Raw genomic sequence first — 8,780 nt, 5'->3', positions numbered from 1 at the left:
ACGCAAGCAACTGGAGTCTCTAATAGGTCACCTTCAGCATGCCTGCAAGGTCGTACCCCAAGGTCGCTCATTCTTGCGCCTAATGATCAACCTGCTATGTGCCTTTCGGCGCGATGAGCACCCGATTCGTCTCAATCAAGAGTTCTTTCTTGACCTAGCCTGGTGCAAGAGTTTTTCCAGTCTTGTAATGGTTGCAGCTTCCTTCAGTACCCCCAGTGGGCGCTACTTCCCGACTGCGAGGTTTCTTCAGATGCCTCTGGGGCTCTTGGTTACGGAGCAGTCTTCCAGGGTCACTGGTTTTCAGGTGCATGGCTCCCATCACAGGTCTCTCAGCCTATCGAGTACAAGGAACTTTTCCCTATCGTCGTGGCAGCTTACTTCTGGGGTCCCTAGTGGGCCTCCAAACGGGTCAACTTCCTATCAGATAACCGCTCAGTGGTGGACATTCTGCAGTCTGGCACTTCAAGAGCCCCTACCATCATGTCCTTGGTTCGCTATCTGTCCCTGTTGGCAGCTCGTCACTCCTTCTCGTTCACTGCCTCCCCAGTTAGAGGGAAGTCGAACCCCATTGCTGACTCCCTGTCTCGCTTTCAGTTTCAGCGCTTTCGCCGGCTAGCCCCTCATGCAGACTCTATTCCAACGCAGATTCCGCAGCAGCTCCTCTCGGACTTGGAACTTTGCTGTCAGATAAATGCCACTTCTATTTGACTCAAGGTCTTGCTCCTTCTACTAGGAAAGTTTATGCTTCTGCCCAACGCCACTTCTTGGATTTCTGTGCTCAGGACAATAGCCTATCTCCTTCGGGATCAGCTCTTCCAGTCAGTGGAAACGTGCTCATCCGTTTCTGCTATCATCTTGCTGATATTCTCCCCCATTCATCCACAAAGGTTTACCTTTCAGCAATCCGGTCCCTTCACATTGAGGAGGGTCATCCTTCCCCGCTGAATGGTTGCCTTCGGTTACAGCGTGTGTTGCGGGGTATCAAGCGTCACCGAGGCTCAAATAGGCGTCAGCGCCAACCCATCACAATCGAGCTGATGCACATTATCTTCCAGTCCTTGAACTTCTCTGACTACAACCATACAATGCTTTGGGCTGCCTGCTGTCTTGGGTTTTTTGGTTTCTTACGCACTGGTTAGTTCAGTGTCAACTCCCCCTTCAATCCTGACATCCACCTTGCTGTCAGTGATGTCCAAGCACATTCCCTAGTCAATCCAAGCAGCTTCAGGATTCATATTAAGTGCTCGAAGACGGACCCCTTTCGCCAAGGTTGCCATATTTACACTGGTGCTGGTAAACGTGATCTCTGCCCCGTACCCGCCAATACCCAGTATTTACACGTCCGTGGCTCAACTCCTGGCCCACTCTTCCTTCTCTCTGATGGCACCCCTTTACATCGCCAATGGCTGACATCCAATATTCAATCTATCTTCTCCGCTGCTGGGGTCCCTGGTTGCTACACCAGTCATAGCTTCCGCATTGGCGCTTCTACTTCAGCAGCCTCTCGTGGCTTACCAGATCACCTCATCAAGACACTTGGCAGATGGTCTAGTGATGCGTATCAGATCTATATTCACACTCCCGTCAGTACTATCGTGGGGGTAGCAAGCCTTCTCACTTGACAGGTATTTCTTGCGTATCTTTCTCTTTTCCTAGTTGTGCTTGTAGGGTGCCTCGGGACTTGGGTCGCGCGGGGCCAGGGCTTCCCCCAGCCCTGAGCCCCCCTTTCCCTCTCCAAACTGGCTGCGTCGGAGAGTCCCTTCGGCTTGGAATGGGGGCTCATGGCTGGGTTGCGGGGATTTGCCAGCCATGGGGGCAGTTTTCTATCTAGGGGCTGGCTGGCTGGCCAGAGTGGAAACCTGTGGGTATCCCAGGTACCCACCTTCCACTTAAGCGAGGCAGTTGGTTGAATTTGGTTAAATGTAATTTAACTAAGTTAACCACCACGAGCTTAGCGGTCAAGCGGTCCACAAGCTTAGCGGTCAAGCGGTTCACAAGCGTAGCGGTCAAGCGGTTCACAAGCTTAGCAGTTAAGCGGTTCACAAGTTTAGCGGTCCACAAGTTAAGCGGTCAAGCGGTCCACAAGCTTAGCGGTCAAGCGGCCCACGAGTGTAGCGGGCATCCAGCGGTCAATCCCATAAGTGCAGGATTACATGGTTTGTGGTAGCTTTGTACACGGTTAGGATCTGCGAGCTCTTCGTCGAGCGTTTGTACAGTGGTCTGTGGAGCGGTTCATTTAGCGTCTTCCCCCCCCCCCCCCCCCCTCCCATCCCTATTTTTCTTCCTTCCACTGTTCCATCAGTGTGACGGGTGCCTGGAATGGGGGCTTATGGCTGGGTTGCGGGGATTTGCCAGCCATTGGGGCAGTTTTCTGTCTAGGGGCTGGCTGGCCACAGTGGAAGCCCCTGGGTATCCCAGGCACCCACCTTGCACTTAAGCGAGGCAATTGGTTAACAAAGTATTTAGATGTGAATTGCGCGATTAATAGGCATTCCTGATCATACATTCCAATTTCATCATCTCCAAAGGCTATGGATAACAAAGTATTGAGATGAGATGAGTACGATTAATAAGCCTTCTTGACTATACCTTCCAATTTCAACATGTCCTGGGAATAAAACTGTATTGCGATGTGCCAAGTATGATTAATAAGCGTTTCTGACCATACCTACCAATTTCAACGTGCCTGCAGACTACGGATAAGAAAATATTCACATGTGCCAAGTACGATAAATAAGCGTTCCGGACCATACCTACTAATTTCCACAAGTCTACAGGCTAGGGATAAGAAAGTGTTAAGATGAGCCAGGTACGATTAATACGATTAATAAGCTTTCCTGATAATACATTTCTAATTCAACGTGTCCATAGAAAAAAATAGAGGTATACCTAGTACGATTAATACTCGTTTCTGACCATACCTACCCATTTCAACATGTCTACTGGCTAGGGATAACAAAGTATTTAGATGTGACAGGCACGATTAGTAAGCGCTCCTTATCACACATTCCAACTTTAACATGTCCGCATGACCATGACTGCCGGCTAGAGATAATGAAGTATTCAGATGTGCCAGGTACGATTTTTTATCATACATTCCAACTCAACGTATCCAAAGAAAGAAAGTATTGAGATTTGCCAAATACTATTAAGACGCGTTCCCGACCATACGTACTAATTTCAATACATCTACACGCTAGGAATAAGAAAGTATTGAGATGTGCCAAGTACCATTAATAAGCGTTCCTGACTATACCTTCCAATTTCAACATGTCCAAAAGCTAGGAATAAAACTGCACTGCGATGTGCCAAGTATGATTAAAAAGCGCTTCTGATCATACCTACTAATTTCAACATAGCTGCAAGTTAGGGATAAAAAAATATCGACATGTGCCAAGTACGATTAATAAGCGTTCCTGACTATACCTACTAGTTTTAATATCTCTACAGGCTAGCGATAAGAAAGTATTAAGATGTACCAGGCACGATTAATAAGTGTTCCTGATCATACATTTCAATTTCAACGTGTCCAAAGAAAGAAAGAATTGAGATATACCATGCAGGTACGATTAATGAGCGTTCTTGCCCATACCTAGCAATTTCAACATGTCTTCATGGTAGGAATAAGAAAGTATGAGATGTGCCAAGTACTATTAATAAGCGTTCTTGCCCATGCCTTGCAATTTTAACATTGCTGTAAGTTAGGAATAAGAAAGTATCGAGCCGTGTGTCAAGTACTATTAATTATCGTTACTGGCCATACTTACCAATTTCAACATGTCTACAGACTAGTGATAAGAAAGTATTGAGATGTGCCGGGTACGATTAATAAACGTTCCTGATCATACATTCTAACTTCAACATATCCATAGTTAATTGAGTGGAATGGTTATGAAACCCGTCAGACTCGTTTGTTATATGTTTTTGTGGACCTGAAAGTGCACAACGTTCAAAAGAATTCCTATCATTTTGATTGTATTGACCAATAAAAACGTTGCATTAATTTATTCCGTAACAATTTGCCAACAGAAGACAAAGGATTGTGCACTTTCAGGGTGCTTCCAACATAAACTGCAGCACTGTTGTTTTTATCATTGATGTTTGCCGCTTTTCATAACCATTCTCCTCTAATAACTATGACATATCCAAAGAAAGAAAGTATTAAGATATGCCAAGTTCGTTTAATAAGCGTTTCTAAGCATACCTGCCAATTTCAACATGTCGATACCCCTACAGACTAAGGGTAAGAAAATATTGAGATGTGCCAAGTACGATTAAGAAGCGCTCCTGGCCATACCTACTATTTCCAACATGTCTACTGGCTAGGGATAAAAAATTATTAAGATGTGCCAAGTACAATTGATAAGCGTTCCTGACGATACCCACCCATTTAAAAAGGCTATAGGCTAAGGATAAGAGAGTATTGAGATGTGCCAGGCACGATTAATAAGCGTTCCTGATCATACATTTCAACTTCAACATGTCCAAAAAAAAAGAGTATTAAGATATACCAAGTACGATTACCACTCGTTTCTAACCATGCCTTCCCATTTCAACTTATCTACCTTGCGTGATGGCGGCGCACACGTGTTTGTGTGCGCTGATACTTCTCTCTCTTTTCACTCTCGTTTCTGGTTTCGAATATTCATCACTTACTAATTATATATATGCTGGACCTAACGATATGGGTAATGACTCTAACTGGCATCAATTCTTTGATATTTCGAACACATATTTGCATCGTCAATACTTCGGACGTCGAGCTTTGTACTATAGTAATAGCACTGCTACGACTTAGCTCTTACTGTTAAAGCTATCTGGAAATGTGGAGTCTAATCCCGGCCTTCGAGGAAGTCATAATAACTCTCCTAAAACACTATGTGCTTATTGTACTAAACCCATGAGACGGAATCAAAATGGCGTCCGCTGCTCGTCCTGTTTGGCAGTATTCCATAACAAATGTACGAAAATGAGCAAAAATGAGCTGTCCTACTACCGGAGAGAAGGGACCTGGATTTGCTTTACTTGTACGATGCCTCAGTTTTCTGATAGCTTCTTTGACGATCTGTCCCCTTCAACGGCCTGCGATTTAAGCTCCAGTGGCGAGGATTTTGAGATTGTAGAGGAACATTCAGCGGACTCTGTTGACTGGTTTTCTAGGAACGTCAATGGCTACTACAAGTCCAATCTGAAAACAGCTCACTTGAACATCAACTCTTTACAAAATAAGCTTGACGAGGTGAAAAATATGCTTAACAAGAGCCTATTTGACATTCTTTTCATTTCCGAGACAAAACTCGATGGCACAACCTCAGATAGTTTTCTCCAACAACCGGGATATCGCACTATTCGACGTGATCGTAAGAAAGGAGCTGGTGGTTTGATAGCTTTTGTACGGGAAGATCTTCCTGACTGTCGACGACGTAATCTGGAGCCTGAATCAGTCGAATCATTTTGTTTAGATGTCATGGATTCAAGAAAGGCTCGCTTTATAGTGTGTGCGTGCTACAGATCACCTAAATTCTGTCAAATCACTGATTTCTTGTCGTCGCTTACATCAGCCACAGAGCTTATGTACGAGAGCCGTCAGGAAATATTATTGATTGGTGATTCCAGAGATTAACTCACTCATGGACTTTTGCGATAGGTTTTGTTTGCAATACCAAAAAAGTGAACCGACAAGGGTGACTGAAAAAGCAATGACTTTACTTGACGTTATTCTCGCTAGCCATCCGGAACGATACGCGACTTGTGGTAATTTGCATATAGGACTCAGCGACCACAATCTTGTTTATGCAGTGCGAAGAATAAATTACCAAGGGCTAAGGCACGTGTAATTGAATACAGAAGTATGCGACAATTTGATATAGACAAATTTTTAAATGATCTAAAAACTGTCCCTTGGAGTACTGCATACATTTACGACGACGTTGACGATTTATTGCACCATTGGGCCAAGTTGTACAATGAGGTGTTGGACAAACACGCACCAATAAAGAAAAAACGGGTCAGAGGTGATCAGTTGCCCTGGATAACTCCACAAATTGAACGCGAAATTTCGCGTCGTAATCGATTGTTTAAGAAACATGAAAAGAACCCAACAAAGACCTCTTGGGAGGAGTTTAAGAAACAGAGAAACAAAGTCACATCCCTGAAACGAAAAGGGTTGAAGGCGTTTTGCATGGCGGCATCGACAAACACTAGACATCATGGTGAGTTTTGGTGACGGAGACTGTAAGGAAATGGTTGAGTTTGTTGATCATCCTAGTGTTAAAGTCATCGCTGAGAAAACTCGAGATAATTGTTTTAACCTTGTCCCAGTTGATGTCAGCTACATAAGGAAAATTTTGGATTATCTAGACCCTCGCAAGGCTGTTGGTTGCGATAAAATATCTCAGAGGTTGCTACGTTTATCCTCACCTGTTATTGCTGAACCGATTAACCATTTGATCAATTACTTTATTACTAATCGACAATGGCCGATAGTTTGGAAAAGTAGCGATGTTGTTCCAGTATTTAAGAAGGAAAGTTCGACGGATAAGACCTGCTATCGACCAGTTTCTGTTCTGACTGCCTTGTCGAAATTATATGAGGTGTTGTTCGATCAAATTTATGAAGCATATTTTACTGGAGGCTCTCACCGAATCTGTCAGGCTTTCTCAAGGGTCATTCGTGTTGTACGGCGCTATTGAAATTGACTGAAGATTGGAGAGCCTGTCTAGACAGAAGAGAAGTAGCCTGCGTGGCAGGCGTTTGAAAGGGAAGGGAAAGGGAGTTTTCGGTGCGAGAGAAACGCGAGGGCGCGCGAGGAGGGAGGGAGGGAGGGAAACGCCTGCCAGGAAACCATTGTTTTCGCCATCCCGCCTACTAATTATGTCTGCAAAAATAACGCAACTGTGAATGACTAACTGTCAAATAAGTCTGGCCGCGATGCGTTTATTTACGTCGTATTTCGCGCACTGTTTTTCTTTGTTTTCCTAAAACAAGAAATCTGAAGTAAAGTTACTATTAAGAAAAGTATAAATGCGGTCCTCCGTTGAAGGAAGAAAGACGCAACCATGCGTGGCTTGTTATATCATAAAATACAGCATAAATCTATTACGTTTTTGCTGAAGGTATCGTGTTGGACTTCTCAACTTGCATGCAATGTTTGTCGATGAAACTAGTTACAAACACCGTTTGCTGACTCTCGAACTGGGTCCAGCGGAGCATACAAAAGAACGCTGGTAGCAGGGAAAGAAGAGCTAAACTTCAAAGATCTACAATAAGGCTAATTCTGCAATCAATATTATTATTAAAGTAAGTTCGTGGCGGCTTTATAACGTCTATAACCAGCAAGAAGAAGTCCTCAAACCAAAAATCGCTAAGGATTAGAGATCGCTTCGTCTTCAACAATCTGGTCGTTGATAAAGCGTAGCCTGCGTGGTAGGCGTTTGAGGTCAAACAGCAGATAACAAGCACACAGGCAGCATGATTTTTTCTGTCTTTCTTCTGGTGAGTAAAACAAGCCGTTGGGAGACAAGACTTCTCAAAACCAGTCAGCAAAACTCATCTAGCTGACAGGTCTTTTCCTTCATACGAGTCTTTTAACTGCTTTCTTCTATTCTCCTTTCAAGCTGAAATAGATGCCTTGAGTTTCTAATCGTTCTAAAACGATGAATTCCATACAGAAATCTCATCACTCCTCACTAACAACATATTTTTAAATGATTACTGAAAGATCGATTAAGTTACTCAGTAGCGTGATGTTGATTTCAGCCAATCGGATTAAGGCATTAAGGCTGTGGTTGACATGTTTTGAAGACAGACCAATCAGGATTTTATCATTCGCCTGGTGGATGTTAAAAACGAGAAAAACAGTGGTCTCCTGGCAGGCGTTTCCCTCCCTCCCTTAATGTAAGTTGTCATTCATATGGCTATTTTTCCTGAACGAGTTATTGCTTACGAGGTTTCATTTAAAAATTACACCATAAATAGCTTCATGCATATGACGTAGTACTGATGAAGAGGTTTAATTTTGATAGTCACACATGTAGGTTTTCGTCAAAAGATTCCAAATTTAAAACCGCGCAAAACATAAACTATACATGTGAACGTACTACTAGAAAGGTTCGATTTTGATAGTCACATCATCTAATTTTGTCCAGAGACCAATAGTTAGAACTACATGAGAAATAGCTACAGTCTCAGTCAAAATGGTTGGGACACTTTGGGGTCTCCTTGTCCCCTCAATGTTGGTGTACAAGATTTGGTGACCAAACCGCGATAAACAACTTTGAGAGGGACGAGGGGAGCACGAGAAGGGAAAAAACAGCGTTTGGTTTAAGTGTCCCAACTATTTTTGTCTGAGACTGTGTCAGGGAGGAATTTGAAGGCGTGTTGACAGATACAGAGGTTAATCTGTAGGTCGGTCACAAGCGACGGGCTTTTGGTTTGTTGGGTATCCATTGTGTTTCGCGAACGTTTCTATAGCAGTGAACTAACTTATTTGGGCGTAACAACATAACACAAAGAATGACCAGTTCGCAGAAATTTCGTGGGCAGAGTAGAGTATTGTAAAATAAAAGGAACTGAGTGTGCACTAAACCGTACACAAATAGCTTTCTAGTGGCCGATTGATAGCGTGACAGTATAGCACGTGCATACTATCTACGTAAGATTCAGGGTTTTCATATACAGAGAGGCGCTCGAATGTGCCACATTTCTAAAACAAAATGTGTGGAGCATAATAGAGAAGGCCTCTTTGCCAAGAAAGAGTGTAGGAACAAGGCTCAAAGGGA

Source organism: Porites lutea, chromosome 6, assembly GCF_958299795.1.
Source record: "Porites lutea chromosome 6, jaPorLute2.1, whole genome shotgun sequence".
Taxonomy (NCBI): domain Eukaryota; kingdom Metazoa; phylum Cnidaria; class Anthozoa; order Scleractinia; family Poritidae; genus Porites; species Porites lutea.
The sequence above is the reverse complement of the archived record's forward strand: the minus strand, read 5'-3'. Positions refer to the sequence as shown.